This window comes from Gorilla gorilla, chromosome 11, assembly GCF_029281585.2.
Source record: "Gorilla gorilla gorilla isolate KB3781 chromosome 11, NHGRI_mGorGor1-v2.1_pri, whole genome shotgun sequence".
NCBI lineage: Eukaryota > Metazoa > Chordata > Mammalia > Primates > Hominidae > Gorilla > Gorilla gorilla.
In genome coordinates, this window is record NC_073235.2 from 58,430,268 (window position 1) to 58,454,148 (window position 23,881).

General features: G+C 35.9%; 1 long non-coding RNA gene across 2 annotated transcripts in view; it reads right to left on the reverse strand.

The window, feature by feature from the left end:
- LOC129532080 (uncharacterized) overlaps positions 1-13,762 on the reverse strand; it is a 167,140-nt gene extending 153,378 nt beyond the window's left edge. For both annotated transcript variants that reach the window (XR_008677708.2, XR_010129583.1), the window contains exon 1: positions 13,310-13,762. This is a non-coding gene — a long non-coding RNA (uncharacterized lncRNA). The remainder of the gene's footprint in view (positions 1-13,309) is intronic.
- Between the last annotated feature and the right edge of the window lie 10,119 nt (positions 13,763-23,881).

Consider the following 23,881-nt stretch of genomic DNA (forward strand, 5'->3'; position numbering starts at 1 on the left):
TAATTCCTGAAGCAGAGAGTTTACATTTTGTCTTGTGGCATGGGAGCCATGGAAGATTGTTGAGCTAACTGATAAAGAAGTTTAGAAAGGTGAAACTGCTGTATGGTGTTTTCTTAGATTGACCTTCTCTAAAAGCAAATGTTGAGACTACAGCTTGAGTTTATTTGGTGAAAATCTCAGGACAGAATCAATAGAGAGAGGAAGTGGGACAGGAAGGGAGAAAGGCATGAAAGGTGCGTTAGTGAGTGAGCTATCATTGTGAGCAACTTGGGCTCAGCATCACTGGGTAGCCTGTGAGAAACCATGAACACATCTCATAATTATATTACAAATGCTCCAGCCTATCCATGCCCAGGATGATCAGGCTGGGTACTTTTCCATCCACTTCTACCCCTTATTGATTGGAGGTTGGCCCTGAGAGTGTTAACTTCCTGGTATTTTTACATTGCCCTGTTTATGGTCAAACAAGTTCCTGGATGGTACAGTAAGCCCTTAGGCAGAGATGGAGAGAACCACAGGTGCTTGAGCACACCTAGAATGGTCTACCACATGTAAAGGTGAATTTAAGAAGACCAAGAAGAAATGAAACAAGACACCACCAATTAATTGGGAAAGAATGAAATTGGTACAAGAGAACACATTTAACAGGACATTAAGCACTGGGAAATCTGCATCAAAACCCCCTTTAAAATAACTGTGTTCCGTGCCTTATAAGAATGAAACTGTGTTCTGTGCCTTATAAGAATGAAACAAGACACCACCAATTCATTGGAAAAGAATGAAATTGGTACAAGAGAACACATTTAACAGGACATTAAGCACTGGGAAATCTATATCAAAACCCCCTTTAAAATAACTGTGTTCTGTGCCTGATAAGAATGAAACTGTGTTCTGTGCCTTATAAGAATGAAACAAGACACCACCATTCATTGGAAAAGAATGAAATTGGTAGAAGAGAACACATTTAATAGGGCATTAAGCACTGGGAAATCTATATCAAAACCCGCTTTAAAATAACTGTGTCCTGTGCCTTATAATTTCATTTTTAACATCTAGTCTAAGAAAATAAAATATATATAAGGATTGTGCAAAGATATGCTTGTCAAAGAACTATTTATACTGTTGAATTTGGAGGCAATTTCTAACCAAAGAGTTTGGTGAGGATGATGATGATGATGTTGATGATAGTGGTGGTAGATGATGATGATGATAATGGTAGGGAGGGTGGTTGGCAATGGCGATAATATAAAATAATAATACAAATAGTTAACATTTGTTGAATACTAAGAGGACGCCTGGCATGACTCTATGTGTTCCATGACTATTATCTCATTTGTTTTTCATAATAATCCTATGGTATTAGTTTCCCTATTTTATGAGTGAAGAAACAGTGATAGAAAGAATAAGTACCTTCTCCAAAATATTGCACCTTTTGTAATATTTGAAAGAGGCAGAGCCAAGAATCAAACTCAGACATCCCAGCTCTAAAATACAGAATATTGTAAATCAATGGAAAATGAGATTTACAAAGAATTTGTGGTCATAGGAGAAGTGCTTATAATGCCACATTAAGTTAGACTAAAGCATATAAAATTGCATATACATAGATATGAATTTAGGCTGAATTTAGAATACTAGCAATATTCTGAGCTGAGCCTATATAGATTTCTCTCTAACTACAAGTACATAAGTACATAGAAATGCTAGCTAATAGACAACACTTAAAAGTTAGTAGAAAGAGAAATTCCTGAGTGCCAGAAGAGAAAATCAAGTTTAGAGCAGATTGCTACTATTACAAGTCAATGCTGCAGAAGCCCAGGTGAAATTGCTTCAAGATTTAGGACCTATAAACGAGAGAATGCAGCTTTAATATTCCATAAGGAATTTTTTTAAAACTATTAGGTCAAGAAAGATTTACGCCTTATCTAGGTAGAAAAATAAAAAGCTATCTATGAGGAGAAATCAAAAGCACAAGCCTGTAATAAACATGGATGTGAATTCAAAATTTTACCAACATTCATCCATTCAACAGACATTTGTAATGTAAAATAAAACAATTATAACAACCGTAACTTGAATTTTGTGTCATTAAAGTTAGGTGAACCTAAAATATGAAACAATAGTATCATGGAAATGAAACTGTAAGGAAGAAATTTCAGTTAAAGTATGCTGACAGTATGGCATGGAGAGGATAGTTATGCTGACGGACTTATTAGGTAAATTATGCATGCTAAAAATTCAAGGGTAACTGCTAAAAGAAAGAAAGAGAGAGAGAAAATGCTGGTGGGGGGCATAAAAAGTCAATAAACTTAATAAAGGGCAACAGAGGAGAAATAAGAAAGAATATTGTAATCAAAACTCACAAAACAAGATGATAGAACCACCATCTAAATATTATTAGTTATCCTAACAAATGTAAAACAATAACATTTTTAATTTTCTCAGGTTAGATTATAAAAATCTGTCCATATGCTCTTCGTAAGAGACACACCTAAAACTGGGGAAATAATAATCAAAATGAACTGGTATGAAAATATTAGTATCAGACAAATTAGTCTTTAAGGCATATGCAATTTAGGGGGAAAGAAGGTCATTAAATTACACAAAAAGAACAATTAGGAAGGTATAATATTACTAAAACTACATGAACTTAGAAAGATAGTCTCAACATACATAAGAAAAAAACTATTATTAAGAATTTGAAACATACAATCATACTGGGAGATTTTTAACTTACCACTTTCAGAAACCAAAGAGAGCAGAAAAAAATTTTTTTAAAGTTTACATATTTGAATGACTACTTTATCATTAAAGAAGATACTGGTAAGACCAATAAAAATTCTGGAAATATCATACATTTCTTGACAAGGAATCATATAGCTCAATCGTTTGTCAGAAAAAAGAATCAATTGCAGTACATTTTACATAATCACTACTTTCTTATGTTTTCTGAACATATTTGGTAGTCCTAAGCTTAGCTAATGGTTCATGGTATAGTGGTCAGATAACTCTCTATAGACTGGAAGTGCCTCAAGGGGATATCTCATTAATTTTGGTGCAATATATTAAAAATAAGGATAAAGTAATAAAATTTTGTGAATTAATCTAATGCTATCAGATGTATTATTAAAATTCCTTTAAAGCAAGGAAAAATATAGCATGATAGATTACTATTTTGCTGAGTATGTGTGTGTATGTATGTACATATTTTAAAAACTACGCTTTTTTTTTTTTTTTTTTTTTTTTTTTTTTGAGACAGACTCTCACTCTGTCGCCCAGGCTGGAGTGCAGTAGCGTGATCTTGGCTCACTGCAACCTCCGCCTCCTAGGCTCAAATGATTCTCCTGCCTCAGCTTCCCAAGTAGCTGAGATTACAGGCATGCACCACCACACCCGGCTAATTTTTGTATTTTTAGTAGAGACAGGGTTTCACCATGTTGGCCAGTCTGGTCTTGAACTCCTGACCTTAAGTGATCCACCTGCCTCAGCCTCCCAAGGTGCTGGGATTACAGGCATGAGCCACCGCACCTGGCCAAAATACACATATTTTTAAAGTATGCTGATGTATATAGCAGTAAATCTGATAGTAATTATATGCATTTATACATATACCAATTATCTCTAGATGAATATACAAAATGTTGGCAGGAGTGATTGCTTCTCAGGAGGGATACTTAGTGGCTGGGAAACAGGCAAGAGGAAAGTTAAGTGTGCACGGCATACTTTCTGTTCATTTGGAACCACATACATGTTTAACTCACTCAAATAATTAAAATGTACAATCAAAATGCACTTATTAGATGAAATTTTAGTGATGGTAAATAATTTGTACAGCTTAATATTTTTGTCTGAAAAATTAATAATAATAGCAATAATGCTATTGCATATACAAATAGGATGCCAATGATGTAAAAATTATGCATAGAAAAAACAAATTTATGCAAATATACTAACAGTAGAATACTCTGGGTGATAAAATATGGAATTTTGTTACTTTTGTATTTTTTCTGAATCTGTATGTGTTTTACATTGAATATGTAATTTGTTAAAAATCAAGGAAAAATACTCTTTAAAGGGAATACTATTATAACCATGAGCTTAGATATTAATAATAGAATTGGAAAAGACATTATAAAAAGGTTTTTTCAACTGTTTGGATATTGACAGACAAATTTTAAAAAGGGTAATTCTGAAGTTTGGCTTGACCAAATAGCAGTAATTAACAGGAACAGGGAAATTAAGAGGAAAGGAAAAGACATTTGAGTTTATAGTAATGACAAGACATAAAGTAGAAATGTCCAGCAATTTTTTTAGGAGTTTTAAGAATAAATTTTTAAACAGAATCACCAAGAGAGTTAATGAGCTGTTGTTTGGATTTTAAGGCCTTTTATTAACTGGCCCTACTTTACTTCTACAAGCTTAAATCCAGGACAGCAATAATAAATCAACAGTAAAAATTCTGAAGTACATAATTGGCAAGTTACAAACTGATTTATTACATATTATCTCATTCACACTATGAAGAAGAAAAAACTGTTATATGATCTATTTTACCAATGAAGAAATCGAGGTTCAATGAAGTCATTGAGTACTTTGCCCTAGGGCCTAGAATTCAGGTCTCCAACTCTCTGTAGAGAATTTTGAGTGAAGTTTGTATTAACTCCAGCCAAGTGTATGCAAATAAAATAAGATACTTTCTAAATAATATCTAGATGTGAGTATATTTTAAATCTGAACCTCTGTAAATAATTATTTTTATCCCTAGATTAGTTTTCTATTTTGGCAATTTCATCATTGATTTCTCTCTTTCCTATTTCAAAATATAAATTTAATTGTTACATAATTCCTTATTCTGTTAGCTAATTTGGTTATTCTGAAAATGGTTTACAAACTGTAGGACAACACTATGGGGCATTTTGAAGGGAATAACCTCATAATTTTTAAGCTTTATTATCTCATATATTATTGCCATGAGCATAGTGTCAACATTCTTGAAATAGAATTATTAACTTTCATTGGAGCCTATTTTACAATATCATAACTGAATCAATGTGGAATGGTAAGTAAATAATTTTGCACAACCTCTGCCTCCCAGGTCCAAGCAATTCTCCTGCCTTAGCCTCCCAAGTAGCTGGGATTACAGGTGCCCACTACCAGACCTGGCTAAATTTTTTTTTTGTCTTTTTAGTAGAGACGGGATTTTGCCATGTTGACCAGGCTGGTCTCGAACTCCTGACCTCAGGTGATCCACCTGCCACAGCCCCCCAAAGTGCTGGGATTACAGGTGTGAGCCACTGCATGGGCTTTTTCATTCATTTCTGATCTTAGTATTGAAGAATCCTGGTTCCTGTTTATAATACTGCAGAATGCAAACAAAACGAATGCCAATCACCACTATTTCCAGAAAAAAATAAAGATAAAAGTTCATTTTATAAATGGCGACACATTCTCTCAGCATGTCAATGAACAGGATATCTTGTTATCAGCTCTTCTTACATAAACAGATCAGTTAAGGTGGCAACGTTTGAAATCATCTGATGATTTTGATCACAGTATTGCCACAGTGGTCTCTGAAGATTCCTTGATTATAGATTATGAAAAGGCATCTAAGTACATAAAATAAACACCCATTTGTGGAGCCCATTGACAGATATGACTTCTTTCAATTTTAAATAATAATCCTCTACCTCTCTTTAAAGAGAAGCAGCATTTGGTCTGCGTTCTCTAATTAATTCTTGCAACTAGAAATGAATATTTGTGATTCTTGAACTCACAGACTAGCTAAGGAAGAATTTGTTGACACTGACAGCTAGATTTTGAAAAGAGGTTTCTATTAGGCCTCTAACCAAGGATATAGAAACTGTGAGCACTTATATAGGCATAATTCCTTTTATTGTTTTATTTTGCTTGGCAGATAATGCACTTTTTACAACTTAAAGATATGACAACCTTACATGGAGCAAGTCTATTGAGACCATTTCAACAACATGTACTCATTTTGTGTCTCTGTGTCACATTTTGGCAATTCTCCCAGTATTTCAAACTTTTTCGTATCATATCTGTCATGGTGATCTGTGATCAGTGATCTTTGGTGTTACTATCGTAATTGTTTTGGGTTGCCATGAACCACATCCATATAAGACAGCAAACTTAATAAAAGTTGTGTGTGTTCTGATGGCTTCACCAACGGCCAATCTCCAGTCTCTCCCCACTCAGGCCTCTCTATTCCCTGAGACACAACAATATTGAAATTAAACAAATTAGTAACCCTACAATGACCTCTAAGTGTTCAAGTGAAAGGAAGTGTCCTATGTCTCTCACTTTAAATCAAAAGCTAGAAATGATTGAGCTTAGTAAAGAAGGCATGTCAAAAGCCAAGATAGTCTGAAAGCTAAGCCTCTTACACTGAACAGTTAGACAAGTTGTGAGTGCAAAGAGAAAGCTCTTGAAAGAAATTAAAAGTGCTACTCCAGTGAATTCATGAATGTTAAGCACGCAGAACAGCTTATTGCTGATATGGAGAAAGTTTGAGTGGTCTGGATAGAAGATCAAACGAGCCACAGCATTCCCTTAAGCCAAAGTTTAATCCAGAGAAAAGCTTTAATTCTCTCCAATTCCATGAAGGCTTTAAGAAGTTAGGAAGCTGCAGAGGAAAAGTTTGAAGCTAGCAGAGATTGGTGCATAAGGTTAAAAAATATAAGCCATCTTTATAACATAAAAGTACAAGGTGAAGCAGCAAGTGTTGTTGTAGAAGCTTCAGCAAGTTATCCAGAAGATCTCATAAAATTTCAGTGTAAACAAAACAGCTTTATATTGGAAGATGCCATCTAGGACTTTCATAGCTAGAGAGGAGAAGTCAGGTCCTGGCTTCAAAGCTCCAAAGAACAGTCTGATTCTCTTGTTGCAAGCTAATGTACCTAGTGACATTAAATGGAAACTAATGCTCATTTACTATTCTGAAAATCCTAGACCCTAAGGATTTATGCTGAATTTGTTCTAAATCTACTCTGTCTGTGCTCTATAAATGAAATAACAAAGCTTAGAATTGGATGATGACACATGTGTTTGCAACATGTTTTAGTGAACATTTGAAGCCCCCTGTTGAGACCAACTGCACAGAAAAAAAAAGATTCTGTTAATATTACTGCTCACTGACAATGCACTTGGTCACCCAAGAGCTCTATTTAAAATATACAAGGAGATTAATGTTGTTTTCATGCCTGCTAACACAATGTCCATTCTGTAGCCATGGATCAAGTAATGTCAAATTTTAAGTCTTATTATGTAAGAAATACACTTTGTAAAGCTACCTATCAGACCCCTGATAGGTCTGAACAAAATGAATTGAAAACCTGCTGGAAAGGATTTGCCATTCTAGATATCATTAAGGATATTCATGATTCATGGGAGGAGGTCAAAATATTAACATGAGCAGGAGTTTGGAAGATGTTAGTTCCAACCCTCATGGATAACTTTGTGGGGTTCAAGAATGCAGTGGGGAAAGTAACTGCAGATGTGGTGCAACTAACAAGATAAATCGATTAGAAGTGAAACCTGAAGATGTGACTGAAATGCTGCACTCTCATGATAAAACTTGAGCAGATGAGGAGTTAATTCTTATGGATGAGCAAAGAACATGGTTTCTTTAGATGATGGAATCTACTGTTAGTGAAGAGGCTATGAACATTGTTGAAATGACAAGAAAGGATTATATTATATAAACCTTGTTGATAAAGCAGTATCAGGGTTTGAGAAGATCAACCCCCATTTTGAAAGAAGTTCTATTGTGAGTAAAATGCTGTCAAGCAGTATCACTTGCACAGAGAAATCTTCCTTGAAAGGAAGTGTCAATGAATGCAGCAAACTTCATTGTCTCATTTTAACAAATTGTCGTAGTCACCCTAACCTTCAGCAACCACCACCACGATCAGTTAGTTGCCATCAACATGGAGGCAAGACCCTCTACCAAAAAAAAAAACATGACAACTTGCTGAAGGTTCAGAAGATCATTAGCATTTTTAGCAATAAAGTATTTTTATCATTAAGGTCTGTACATTGTTTTTTCCATTAATTACACACTTAATAGACTGCAGTATAGTGTAAACATAACTTTTATATGCACTGGAAAACAAAAAAAAATTGTGTGTGGCTTACTTGACTGCAATATTTGCATTATTAGGATGGTCTGGAACAAAATCCATAATGCCTGTACTTCGAAAATGGGGTCAGATGGCTAATGGGGCTGGCGAATGGTAATCTGCTGACATAACTACCTAACTCCAGCACAGTTATTTGTATTTGTGATTTGAGGTCCAAAATAATGAGGCCACAACACGGACTGAGGAAGTGGGATACTCTTTCTAGATTTGACTCCATATCTCTTCTTCTGTCAATTAAACAGTCCTCCAGACAGGATGCTTATTTTATTCTGGCAATAAGTATTGGGCAAGATGTTCAACATGCTGATAAATTATGTAGTAAATAAATTAATTTTATTGAAGTGTATTATTAATTAAGGCATAATGAAATAGTTAGGTGGCCTTTTCATTTGACAGCTAGGAGTTAAAATTTGAGAGAGCTGTTTATTATATAGCACAAATAGCATCAAGATCCCAAAGTAGAGTACGGGAAAGGTATATGTCTATACGCACTAAATGCTCATATTTCTGGTGACTCTCATGCAATTACAATGCACTAGCTACCAAGTCATTTTTGATAGCATTCTCTTAGGTTTTAATTTCTCGTGTGGGGAAAAGATAATAGAAAATCCTCCATTGCTCTGACTACACTACAGTGTAGTCTGTACAGAGTCTGTCTACACTAGAGTGATATAATAAAACCATAGCAGTGATATATGTAGAAGTCACACTTTGTTTAAATGATAATTGTTTCTTTTACGCTGCCATCCAAAGAAATTGTCTAAAAATGGGGATTGATTCACATACTCTCAAATTATTTTATGAACATATTAAGAGACAGTACATGCCATGATTGTGTCTATACCTATATCCATGTGCATGTAACTTCTATATCTATATCCATTTAAAAATGTGTGTATCAGTGATTCTGTGTGTATATACACAATGGAGAATGCTGTTTAGATCTCTAAATGATTTTTCCCTGCCCTTAATCTGTATTTAATCAGGAAACCATTCTGTAATGAGAAAACTGTTCATTTTAGTCTTTTATGTTTGCGATCCCAAGGTTTCTCCTTAGTGATTACATTTAGTAACTCCCTTTCGCTGTCTGAAAGCACAGGCAGTTTTTCCATAATAAAAACTGGATTAGCACGTATCAGGAAGAGACACCACCAGCTGTCACTTTGAAATCAGACCACTCGGCCCTATCTGAGATGACAATGGATAAACTGATAAATGACAGGCAGTTTTCCTATATTTATCTAGTAAGTGGTTAATATGGGCTAACACTGTCTGTAATAAAGCTATAAACAGGGTCAAAGAAGAAAAAAGCTTCATTTGAATAGGATATACATTATTAAGAGAAAAATCCACTATAGCACACTGTATTATTTATTTCATTCAGTTGAGCTATTACAATTGTCACTAATAGTTCCACTTCTCTTTCCTTATTTCTTTTGCTGTCTTCCCATTTGATAATATTACAGTTATGTTACTTCCGCTGTACAAATTCTGAATACATATGTTTAAGGACAAAATCCAAAATGATTAAAACTTTTTTCTTCTAAGAATTTCTGCAAATCATAGCATTTCAGAGAATTCTCTGTAACTGAAATTAGTGAAATAATTTTATTTCTCACTATATTTAGCAAGTCGTATGCTTCAGGCAGACCTCAAATACTGCCACATTGTTAAACTAATCCAAACTACAGGTGAACTAAAATAAACGATGTATGAGCAATATGTATCAATAATGGTTTAGGGGACACTTATATTGATAGTGGGCTATCAGTAATCATTAGGAAATTAAGGGATTGTGATACTCTGATATTTGTCACTTATAGTAATGGCCTTGGGGGTTTAAATGATGACTGCCCGATTTAGGGCCTTTTAGTTAAATAATTTGTTTTTAAGTTTTTCTTCATTCATTAACTAAATTATAAAAATAATAATTATCTTTTCAAGGGTTGAAAATATATATATCAAGAAAAAGTTAATAGTCCTCTCCATTCCCCCCTTTATTTTTGAGCTAATCAATATTATCAGATTGGTATCTGCCTTTACCTGACTTCCTTCATGTTATACCCATGTTAGAGATGATGAAACCAGCAGAGATAGATTAAGTAACTTGCAAAAGATATGGACCTACCAAGTAACATAGCCAGGATTTAAACAAAGGCAGTCCACTTCCAAAACCTACATCAAAACCATTGTACTAAAAGGCTGTTTCTGTTAGATTTTATGACCGAATAAGTGAATGAATGATTTAGGCGACATAAAAGTTACATTGACCCCTATGTTTCATTTTGGGTGAGTATAATCATTAACAGATATCAGGTATGAAGGGGATGGAGATTTGGAGTAGGAGTTACATAAATTCATTTTAATTACTTGAGTTGTATTCTAAAGGACATTTGTGCTTTAAATGCTTATAAAACTTCCAAATTGCATATGTCCAGCTGGCACAATAGCAAACCAGAAATGTCTGGATTGGATATACAGAATTGAGAGCAGCAGCATACAAATAGTGCTTAAAGCCATGTATGATAAAGGAAGAGAGACCAAGTCACTTGATGATGCCACGTAAGATGCAAAGTGGAGAAAACTAGAAAGAAAAGACTGAAAAGAAGTAGCCAGAATGCTGAGGCCAAACAAGAAAAAGAGAAGTCACAGAAGCCAAGGATGATGAGAGTTCTTAAAAGAGTAGTCAAAAATGTCCATCACTTCAGAGCGGCAAATCAAAGGAAAGCTAAAAGGAGAATATTGGATGTGGCAGGTAGAAAATCATTCTACATTTTTTTTTTTGCCAGAACAATTAGTGAAGAGGTAAATAGAAATCACGAAGGTAGAAGGCGTTTTCATAAGTTAGCTAATAAAGGACAGAGATTGATAGGCCAAGGGATTTCAGGGTCACTGTCATTTTATTTGTATTATTTTTCATGGTTTTGTTTTACTTTAAGTAGGAAAAGTAGTTGAGTATGTTTAAAAACTGCAGAAAAAGAATCAAGGTGAGGGTAGAAAGATTGCAGGGGATAAAATCTGACCGTTAACCATTGTATATACCCATAGCATCTTCCACAGAATCTGATATCAAGTGGATGTTTGACCTCCTGAACTCTGATCTGAAGAACAATAATACACAAGTTATTCTAAGAAGGAGAAATTCACTTTCTGGAATTTTTGTTTAATGGTGGATATGTTTTCCTCTGGAAAAAAAAATATTTATATATATACCGGGGAATTTGAGAAAGGATTAGACAGTCACTAACCACACATGTCCTGGTTACTCTCGTCACCTCTTACCTTCCCTTTTCTGATAATAGAATGTCTGGTTCCTACAATTTAAGCCCAGTCCTAAAGGCTCCCTTCAGGGCCCTTGGGCACTGTCATGCCATTTGGACGCAGAAACCCAGGCTTCAACATGCCCCTTTCTTCACCTTGGGATATATGTGTGATGTTTCCTCAGTTAAAAGATAGGTGATTCAGGGGTCTGTCAGCACACATGTTCCATTAGACAAACATTGCCCCCAAACTCACCCAGTCTCTGCCCTTTGCAGACTGGGAAGGGCTGTTGAGGCTGTTATCTATCACTGTGCCCTAGCTACCTGTGACCGAATGTTCCTAGAGACTCCCTTAACCTCCAAATTCTAAGAAACTAAAGTACTAAAGTACTTTTACACTCCAGTTTATTTTTCCTAGTACCAGAGTTTATACCCTGCATGCTTGCTGGGGTTGCAATGTACTACACCCACATACAAACACAAACACACATACACACACACACATACACACACACACACACTCATAATGTGTAGCTATACATAATAAAATATTATATACATTATATCAGATAATATGATTTTCTAAAATTACTATCATGCAGAAATGTAAGGATTGGCCAGTTGAACACTAAATGACCTAATTTGTTAATAATGCTATTATACCCTTAACTTTCAAATTTAAAGTTTTAACCTTTAAATCTCGAGAGTTACATTAAAGGTTTTGGGACATAAGCTATTTTTAGAAGGGAGGGGGTTCAATGATTAAAATCACATATATCAAAATTACTGTGCTTTTTTAGTAAGAAAATAACTGAAAGAACTGTCTAAACTCTCACTTCTATGCTTATTGTGAATTTACGTTTTTAATTAAGCACTTAAATACTTAATTGTAGGTCTTTTTGGAATCTCAACCCCTTTCACATATGAATGTCTATTTTAAGAGATCAATGAACAATTTTCCAACATTATGCTTTGTTATTTCATATTCTATTCATATGTGTTAGTTGGCCAGTTTCTTTTTGGTTACCTTAATCTCTTTCTTTTTTTAAGATTACAGATATAATCTTAGTCATTTTTGCCATTATTTATAAAATCCAAAAATAACATGAATAAGGTCTTTTCCCTTTGCCACTGTTTTACTCAAATAAGATTAAACTTAAGTTTCTAAATGTGGGAAACCTTAACTAGAATAGCGTCTCAAGAGAAACAAAGGTTCTTTTTTTCCCCTTAAAATCTGTGTATAATTTTCATAGTTCTGTACTTGATTTGGTGTTTCATTAACTCTTCTATTAAGATTTGATTTAGAACTATTATGACTGACGTGGATAATATACCAGACCCCTGTCCCATAACAGTAACTCAAGTTTAAAATAACGTTTTTTTATTATTCTGTTGCCAGGTAATTAAAAGCATATAAAAGCACCCATAAAATTATCAGATACCTGAAAAACTCTCTCTTTGATTACTCATTGGTCATTCACCTCTATTGTTCCTTCTGCAAAGAACCTGATTTTGTATGGGTATGGGACAGTCATATGCTTAAGATGAGATGGGACACTCTCCACTGTCATCTCATGAAGTTCACTAGGACCAGTGGCTGAGTTTTGATTAGTGTGAGTCAGTCATCAGGAATCTTGTCTCCTTGACCATGGTTGTTCAAGAACAGGCATGCAATGGAATTCTGACTGATGGGCTGTAGAAAAAGACAGTACTTGATAAATCTCTTATAAAGAGACATCAGAAGAAACATTTTCCCATCTAGTTCTTGAAATTGTATTGTGAGAGAACATGATACTTGGAGCTTTTGTAGCCATTTTATGACTATGACAAAATAAATTCGAGGTCAAAGCCAGCATAATGAGGATGTCAGAACTGAGTTATGAAACATACCTTGTGGGGGGGAGCCAAGATGGCCGAATAGGAACAGCTCCGGTCTACAGCTCCCAGCGTGAGCGACGCAGAAGACGGGTGATTTCCGCATTTCCATCTGAGGTACCGGGTTCATCTCACTATGGAGTGCCAGACATTGGGCGCAGGTCAGTGGGTGCGCGCACCGTGCGCGAGCCAAAGCAGGGCGAGGCACTGACTCACTTGGGAAGCGCAAGGGGTCAGGGAGTTCCCTTTCCGAGTCAAAGAAAGGGGTGACGGACGGCACCTGGAAAATCCGGTCACTCCCACCCGAATACTGCGCTTTTCCGACAGGCTTAAAAAACGGCGCACCACGAGATTATAACCCGCACCTGGCTCGGAGGGTCCTACGCCCAGGGAGTCTCGCTGATTGCTAGCACAGCAGTCTCAGATCAAACTGCAAGGCGGCAGCGAGGCTGGGGGAGGAGCGCCCGCCATTGCCCGGGCTTGATTAGGTAAACAAAGCAGCCTGGAAGCGAGAACTGGGTGGAGCCCACCACAGCTCAAGGAGGCCTGCCTGCCTCTCTAGGCTCCACCTCTGGGGGCAGGGCACAGACTAAAAGACAGCAGTAACCTCTGCAGACTTAAATGTCCCTGTCTGACAGCTTTGAAGAGAGCAGTGGTTCTCCCAGCACGCAGCTGCAGATCTGAGAACGGGCCGACTGCCTCCTCAAGTGGGTCCCTGACCCCTGACCCCCGAGCAGCCTAACTAGGAGGCACCCCCCAGCAGGGGCACACTGACACCTCACACGGCAGGATATTCCAACAGACCTGCAGCTGAGGGTCCTGTCTGTTAGAAGGAAAACTAACAAACAGAAAGGACATCCACACCGAAAACCCATCTGTACATCACCATCATCAAAGACCAAAAGTAGATAAAACCACAAAGATGGGGAAAAAACAGAACAGAAAAACTGGAAACCCTAAAAGCAGAGCGCCTCTCCTCCTCCAAAGGAACGCAGTTCCTCACCAGCAATGGAACAAAGCTGGATGGAGAATGACTTTGACGAGCTGAGAGAAGAAGGCTTCAGACGATCAAATTACTCTGAGCTACGGGAGGACATTCAAACCAAAGGCAAAGAAGTTGAAAACTTTGAAAAAAATTTAGAAGAATGTATAATTAGAATAACCAACACAGAGAAGTGCTTAAAGGAGCTGATGGAGCTGAAAACCAAGGCTCGAGAACTACGTGAAGAATGCAGAAGCCTCAGGAGCCGATGTGATCAACTGGAAGAAAGGGTATCAGCAACGGAAGATGAAATGAATGAAATGAAGCGAGAAGGGAAGTCTAGAGAAAAAAGAATAAAAAGAAATGAGCAAAGCCTCCAAGAAATATGGGACTATGTGAAAAGACCAAATCTACATCTGATTGGTGTACCTGAAAGTGATGGGGAGAATGGAACCAAGTTGGAAAACACGCTGCAGGATATTATCCAGGAGAACTTCCCCAATCTAGCAAGGCAGGCCAAAGTTCAGATTCAGGAAATACAGAGAATGCCACAAAGATACTCCTCGAGAAGAGCAACTGCAAGACACATAATTGTCAGATTCACCAAAGTTGAAATGAAGGAAAAAATGTTAAGGGCAGCCAGAGAGAAAGGTCGGGTTACCCACAAAGGGAAGCCCATCAGACTAACAGCTGATCTCTCGGCAGAAACCCTACAAGCCAGAAAAGAGTGGGGGCCAATATTCAACATTCTTAAAGAAAAGAATTTTCAACCCAGAATTTCATATCCAGCCAAACTAAGCTTCATAGGCGAAGGAGAAATAAAATACTTTACAGACAAGCAAATGCTGAGAGATTTTGTCACCACCAGACCTGCCCTAAAAGACCTCCTGAAGGAAGCGCTAAATATGGAAAGGAACAACCGGTACCAGCCACTGCAAAATCATGCCAAAATGTAAAGACCATGGAGACTAGGAAGAAACTGCATCAACGAACGAGCAAAATAACCAGCTAACATCATAATTACAGGATCAAATTCACACATAACAATATTAACTTTAAATGTAAATGGACTAAATGCTCCAATTAAAAGACACAGACTGGCAAATTGGATGAAGAGTCAAGACCCATCAGTGTGCTGTATTCAGGAAACCCATCTCACGGGCAGAGACACACATAGGCTCAAAATAAAAGGATGGAGGAAGATCTACCAAGCAAATGGAAAACAAAAAAAGGCAGGGGTTGCAATCCTAGTCTCTGATAAAACAGACTTTAAACCAACAAAGATCAAAAGAGACAAAGAAGGCCACTACGTAATGGTACAGGGATCAATTCAACCAGAAGAGCTAACTATCCTAAATATATATGCACCCAATACAGGAGCACCCAGATTCATAAAGCAAGTCCTGAGTGACCTACAAAGAGACTGAGACTCCCACTCATTAATAATGGGAGACTTTAACACCCCACTGTCAACATTAGACAGATCAACGAGACAGAAAGTCAACAAGGATACCCAGGAATTGAACTCAGCTCTGCATCAAGCGGACCTAATAGACATCTACAGAACTCTCCACCCCAAATCAACAGAATATACATTTTTTTCAGCACCACACCACACCTATTCCAAAATTGACCACATACTGGGAAGTAAAGCTCTCCTCAGCAAATGTAAAAGAACAGAAATTATAACAAACTCTCTCTCAGACCACAGTGCAATCAAACTAGAACTCAGGATTAAGAATCTCACTCAGAACCACTCAACTACATGGAAACTGAACAACCTGCTCCTGAATGACTACTGGGTACCTAACGAAATGAAGGCAGAAATAAAGATGTTCTTTGAAACCAACGAGAACAAAGACACAACATACCAGAATCTCTGGGATGCATTCAAAGCAGTGTGTAGAGGGAAATTTATAGCACTAAATGCCCACAAGAGAAAGCAGGAAAGATCCAAAATTGACACCCTAACATCACAATTAAAAGAACTAGAAAAGCAACAGCAAACACATTCAAAAGCTAGCAGGAGGCAAGAAATAACTAAAATCAGAGCAGAACTGAAGGAAATAGAGACACAAAAAACCCTTCAAAAAATTAATGAATCCAGGAGCTGGTTTTTTGAAAGGATCAACAAAATTGATAGACCGCTAACAAGACTAATAAAGAAAAAAAGAGAGAAGAATCAAATAGACGCAATAAAAAATGATAAAGGGGATATCACCACCGATCCCACAGAAATGCAAACTACCATCAGAGACTACTACAAACACCTCTATGCAAATAAACTAGAAAATCTAGAAGAAATGGATAAATTCCTCGACACATACACTCTCCCAAGACTAAACCAGGAAGAAGTTGAATCTCTGAATAGACCAATAACAGGAACTGAAATTGTGGCAATAATCAATAGCTTACCAACCAAAAAGAGTCCAGGACCAGATGGATTCACAGCTGAATTCTACCAGAGGTACAAGGAGGAACTGGTACCATTCCTTCTGAAACTATTCCAATCAATAGAAAAAGAGGGAATCCTCCCTAACTCATTTTATGAGGCCAGCATCATTCTGATACCAAAGCCAGGCAGAGACACAACCAAAAAAGAGAATTTTAGACCAATATCCTTGATGAACATTGATGCAAAAATCCTCTGTAAAATACTGGCAAAATGAATCCAGCAGCACATGAAAAAGCTTATCTACCATGATCAAGTGGGCTTCATCCCTGGGATGCAAGGCTGGTTCAATATACACAAATCAATAAATGTAATCCAGCATATAAACAGAGCCAAAGACAAAAACCACATGATTATCTCAATAGATGCAGAAAAGGCCTTTGACAAAATTCAACAACCTTCATGCTAAAAACCCTCAATAAATTAGGTATTGATGGGATGTATTTCAAAATAATAAGAGCTATCTATGACAAACCGACAGCCAATAACATACTGAATGGGCAAAAACTGGAAGCATTCCCTTTGAAAACTGGCACAAGACAGGGATGCCCTCTCTCACCACTCCTATTCAACATAGTGTTGGAAGTTCTGGCCAGAGAAATTAGGCAGGAGAAGGAAATAAAGGGTATTCAATTAGGAAAAGAGGAAGTCAAATTGCCCCTGTTTGCAGACGACATGATTGTCTGCAAACCCCATTGTCTCAGCCCAAAATCTCCTTAAGCTGATAAGCAACTTCAGCAAAGTCTCAGGATACAAAATCAATGTACAAACATCACAAGCATTCTTATACACCAACAACAGACAAACAGAGAGCCAAATCATGAGTGAACTCTCATTCACAATTGCTTCAAAGAGAATAAAATACCTAGGAATCCAACTTACAAGGGATGTGGAGGACCTCTTCAAGGAGAACTACAAACCACTGCTCAAGGAAAGAAAAGAGGATACAAACAAATGGAAGAACATTCCATGCTCATGGGTAGGAAGAATCAATATCGTGAAAATGGCCATACTGTCCAAGGTAATTTACAGATTCAATGCCATCCCCACTAAGCTACCAATGCCTTTCTTCACAGAATTGGAAAAAACTACTTTAAAGTTTATATGGAACCAAAAAAGAGCCCTCATTGCCAAGTCAATCTTAAGCCAAAAGAACAAAGCTGGAGGCATCACACTACCTGACTTCAAACTATACTACAAGGCTACAGTAACCAAAACAGCATGGTACTGGTACCAAAACAGAGATATAGATCAATGGAACAGAACAGAGCCCTCAGAAATAATGCCACATAGCTACAACTATCTGATCTTTGACAAACCTGAGAAAAACAAGCAATGGGGAAAGGATTCCCTATTTAATAAATGGTGCTGGGAAAACTGGCTAGCCATATGTAGAAAGCTGAAACTGGATCGCTTCCTTACACCTTATACAAAAATCAATTCAAGATGGAGTAAAGACTTAAACGTTAGACCTAAAACCATAAAAACCCTAGAAGAAAACCTAGGCATTACCATTCAGGACATAGGCATGGGCAAGGACTTCATGTCTAAAACACCAAAAGCAAAAGCAACAAAAGACAAAATTGACAAATGGGATCTAATTAAACTAAAGAGCTTCTGCACAGCAAAAGAAACTACCATCAGAGTGAAAAGGCAACCTACAAAATGGGAGAAAATTTTCACAACCTACTCATCTGACAAAGGACTAATATCCAGAATCTACAATGAACTCAAACAAATTTACAAGAAAAAAAACAAACAACCCCATCAAAAAGTGGGCGAAGGACATGAACAGACACTTCTCAAAAGAAGACATTTATGCAGCCAAAAAACACATGAAAAAATGCTCATCATCACTGGCCATCAGAGAAATGCAAATCAAAACCACAATGAGATACCATCTCACACCAGTTAGAATGGCAATCATTAAAAAGTCAGGAAACAACAGGTGCTGGAGAGGATGTGGAGAAATAGGAACACTTTTACACTGTTGGTGGGACTGTAAACTAGTTCAACCATTGTGGAAGTCAGTGTGGCGATTCCTCAGGGATCTAGAACTGGAAATACCATTTGACCCAGCCATCCCATTACTGGGTATATACCCAAAGGACTATAAATCATGCTGCTATAAAGACACATGCACACGTATGTTTATTGTGGCATTATTCACAATAGCAAAGACTTGGAACCAACCCAAATGTCCAACAATGATAGACTGGATTAAGAAACTGTGGCACATATACACCATGGAATACTATGCAGCCATAAAAAATGATGAGTTCATGTCCTTTGTAGGGACATGGATGAAATTGGAAATCATCATTCTCAGTAAACTATCACAAGAACAAAAAACCAAACACCGCATATTCTCACTCATAGGTGGTAATTGAACAATGAGATCACATGGACACAGGAAGGCGAATATCACACTCTGGGGACTGTTGTGGGGTGGGGGGAGGGGGGAGGGATAGCATTGGGAGATATACCTAATGCTAGATGACGAGTTAGTGGGTGCAGCGCACCAGCATGGCACATGTATACATATGTAACTAACCTGCACAATGTGCACATGTACCCTAAAACTTAAAGTATAATAATTAAAAAAAAAGAAAAGGAAAAAAGAAAAGCAACGTTCAACTCTGTGAGATGAACACACACATCACAAAGAAAAAAAAACATACCTTGATCCTTGATCATATCACATAATACTAAATTAATGAATCTTCAAATATTCCTACATCTCTGTTCCTTTTTCACTAAATAAAGTCAGTTTAAGAAGGTCATATAATACAAGGTCAATACAAACAATTAGGAGTATTCATGTATAATGACAACATAAAATTGGATTTCTTTAGTGTCACTAGATAAAACATTCAGGATAAAATTAATAAGTTATGTGCAATATTTATACCCTGAAAACTAAAAAAACTGCTCAAAGAAATGAAAGAGGACCTAGAAAAACTGATTTATAGATTCAATGTAGCTTCAATCAAAATCCAAATAGGCCTTTTGTAGATATTGTAAGATGATTCTAAAATGTATGTGAAATGCAGTGACCTGTGTAATAACCAAAATAATCTTTAAAATGAAGAACAAATCTGGAGAACTTACACTGTCCTATTTCAAGAATTACAACAAAGCTACAGTAATCAAGACATTGTGATACTGACAAAGAATAGACATTCAAATCAACGGAATGGAAATAATTCAGAAATAAAAGTAATACATGTGTCATAAACTGATTTTTGACAAAGGTGTCAGGGTGATTCAACAGAGTAAAATAGTCTTTTCAACAATGGTTCTGGAACAGCTGGATATGTTTATACAAGAAAAAAAATAAACCTTGACCCTTACTACACATCATTTGCAAAAATTAACTCAAAATCAGCCATAGAGCTAAATGTAGCAGTTAAACCTATAAAACTTCTAGAAAAAAAAAAAAAAAGAAAAACAGGAGGAATTCTTTGTGACTTTATGATAGTTAAAGTTTTTTTGATATTATTCCAAAACCTAGATTCATATAAGAAAAAAATAAAGGTACATTGTACTTCTCCCAAAATGAAAAACTTTTACTCTGTTAAAAAAAAAAAAAAAAAAAAGAAAAACTTTGAGAATATGTGACGGATCATCTTCCTACAGCTCAATAATTGGAAAACAATCAATCTCATTTAAAAGTTGAGCAAAAATGAGCAAAAGACTTGAGTAAATAGTTTCCTGATGAATTGCAAACAAGCACATTAAAAAAATGTCAACACCATTGTTTATCAGGAAAATGCAAATTCAGATAACAATGAGATACTACTACATGCTCATTTATCTTAGTCATTCCAAGATGCTAAAACAAAATGCCATAAACTGGGTGGTTTAAACAATATGTATTTATTCCTCACAGTTCTAGAGGCTGAGAAGTCCCAGATTAAGATAACAGCAGTTTGTTTCTTGGTGAGGGTCCTCTTCCTGGCTTGCAAGCGGTCTCCTCACTGTACCCTCATAAGACAGAGAAAGAAAGCTCTGGAGTCTCTTCCTCTTCTTGTAAGAGATATTAATACATCATGGAGCCCCCACCCTCATGATGACATCTAAACCTTATTACCCCACTAAGGCCCTACCGGCCATTTCCATCATATTGGGCATTAGGGCTTCAACAAATGAATTTTGGGGAGGAAGAAACATTCAGTTCATAGTACCACTTGAATGACTAAAATTAAAAAGACTGACCATACCAAGTGTTATTGAGAATGTGATGCCATTGGAATTCTAATACATTGATTGTGAAAATGCAATGCAAAATTATAACAGCCACTTTAGGAAAGAGTTTGTCAACATCTTATACAGTTAAACATAAATTTACTCTAAGGCCTAGTGATATCACTTCTAGGTATTTCCCTAATAGAAATGAAAGTATATGTTCTCACAGAAGCATGAACTCCAATATTTATAAGGCTTTATTAACAACAGACAAAAACTGGAGTATTTATCAATTGGTGAATAAATAATTTGTTGAATATAATGAATATTAAGTCAGCAACGAAATAACTACTGATACACATAACAACATAGAAACATTTCAAAAGTGTTATGTTAAATAAAAACAAGCCAGAAACAGAGACTACATACTTTGTGATTCTATTTTTATGAAATTCTGAGAAAGGCAAAGATGGAAATCAGGTCAATTGTTTCCAAGGGCTGATGGGGGAAATAGGGAGGAATTTACTACAAGGAGCACAAGGGACATTTTGGGGTGATGGAAATATTCTACATTATGATTGTGGTTTAAATTTTCAGATACATATATTTTCAAAACTTATTGAATTGTGATTTTATTTTATGTGAATTATATCAATAAACCTGATAAAACTTAAATGTATTTTGCTTGTTACTGCATCTCTTCACTCCCTTCTTTATCCTCTTCAACCAAGAAAAAGAACACCTAGACTATGATCCTTTGATGCTGTGACAATTTTGAGGAATGTAAACACTTTGCAAAATGTTTCCATTTTTTTTCACTAATTCTGACTCTCTGAAAAATAGTATATGTTCCAGGAATTACATTTTTTTAGGATAAAAGCACTGACATTGCAAGTAATATTTTGTTTCTTGAGGCAACAAATGCCAAATGTTGTGGGAATTCAGACCAAAGAATTAGACAAGAGAGAATAATATATGGTCAGTATCATCTTATGCCCCCTGTTATTACCTAAACTAGAGTGCAAAATGTTGAACTAGCAATGATCTTGATCTTTCACATCACTTTCAATCTTTGAATAGATTCGAAAAGGTTACTAACAGTTTTTGAGTCTGTTTTCTCTCTCTCTCTCTAACAAACCACACAGTTTTTCATATATAAATTCCATTTTTACTTCTTACAATTAAGAAAGTTTGCAGTGTTTAAAAGTGAATTAACTACAATCTTATTCTAAAATTCAAATTAAAATGCTTTTGAGATGTGGATATATTTAGTTAACTCTTTATTGCCACTTTTTTGGCAGACTATGAAAAAACAGTATTTGTACAGCATTTATAATTTTACTACAGCCAAGAAAAGTGAACAAATTTCTGACAAGAACTCCATCCTTATGCCTCAACAAAAGAGACTTAAATAAATCTCAGATCTTAATCTGAAATCTGAGATGATTAAACCAAGAAAATCACATTTGGTATATTAACTCTTTCTAGCTTTCTTCTACTCTTTCCACTGTCATTGTGTATTGTAATCATTTTCTTCACAAAATTTTCTTTTCATTTTTTAAATTATTCTTACCATGGGAAACTAAGTGTTCAGGAACAACAGAAAGGTTTGAGACACAGGTTATATTTCGATTCTCTTCATACCTCAGGCACTAACTTAAACAATTCTCTATTTTACTCGTTAATTTTCTTAAATATAAAAATATTAAAAATAGCCATAGCAGCTAATGTTCACATGGTAAGGACACGCCTTTTAAACATGATAATCATCAACAGTGTATTTAAAAATACAACAATATTCTCTAAATTTGGGTGCATATAAGAGCATTTAGGCAAATTTTTATGTATGTTTTCAATTTCTTTGTTTTCTTGGCATACCTTATTTTTACAATAAACCAATCAGTATTATCTGTTGTTTTAGAAGAAAAGAGGGCAAAATCCTCTCTTCTGACTGCTGACATTTTTTATTTGTGCATATCAACATTGTTTTGGAAACTCTACAAGTATCTCCAAAGTATTTTAATTTATTTAATTTAAAAGTAAAAATAAGTAAACTTTAGGAAAGTAATAAGTAGAAACCAAAATACTGGGAATTACTATATCTTCTCAGATGCATATAATTCTGTGTTGTAATTTCCAATATGCTTTTGAAATGAAAATATACCAAAAATTTAAAGAAAAAGCAAAAATCTAGGAGAAAGTTTGTAGTTTATTTTCTTAAAAACTGGCAACTTTAAGCCTGTTTTTTTTTTTTTCCTGTGCTCATGAGAAAAGAAATTCCATATTTTCTGGAACTGTTTTAAGATCATTTAGTAATAAGCTGCAAACGCTTTTAGCTGGTGGAAAAGTTGGTCTCACAGTGCAAACAATACTTCTTGGTTTCAGAAGAGGGGGAGCTAAAGGCCAAAGGGTAAATTCCACTTGTAACAGGCTGCATATTTTTGTGGGCAGAATCAATGCCAGAATGGTCAACAGCCTTTACACCACCAAGCTGGCTTGTTGCTAATGGGATCCACTTCCTTTAGATATGATAGAAAACTCATGTTGAAAAACTAAATGTATTGATAAATTGTGGCAAATTGACCCCTGCCTTATTTTCTTAAATTTATGATTTATGTATTTTCCTCTTGAAGATCTGCTTTGTGAGGTTTCGTCTTTGTTTTATTCAGACTGTAGGAAGAGAAGGAGGGTGTGATGAAGAAAAAGCCTGTGAAAGAGTTTGTTTATAACATTTGTTCTTATTGTTTAGAAGAATTTTTAAACCATTATGGAAAAGGCCAAAAATAAGGAGAAGGGATAATTATGAAGACAATATTTTTAAGAGTCTTTTTGAGAATAGGGGTAAAAAAAAAAAAGCCAGTTATAAAGAATGTCTCCCCAAATCCAAGTTTCCTGTCTAATTAGGTTCTGGCAGAAGTTACATTCTAAAGCGCTCTTCAAAACATTTGGGAATTTTAAAAATTCT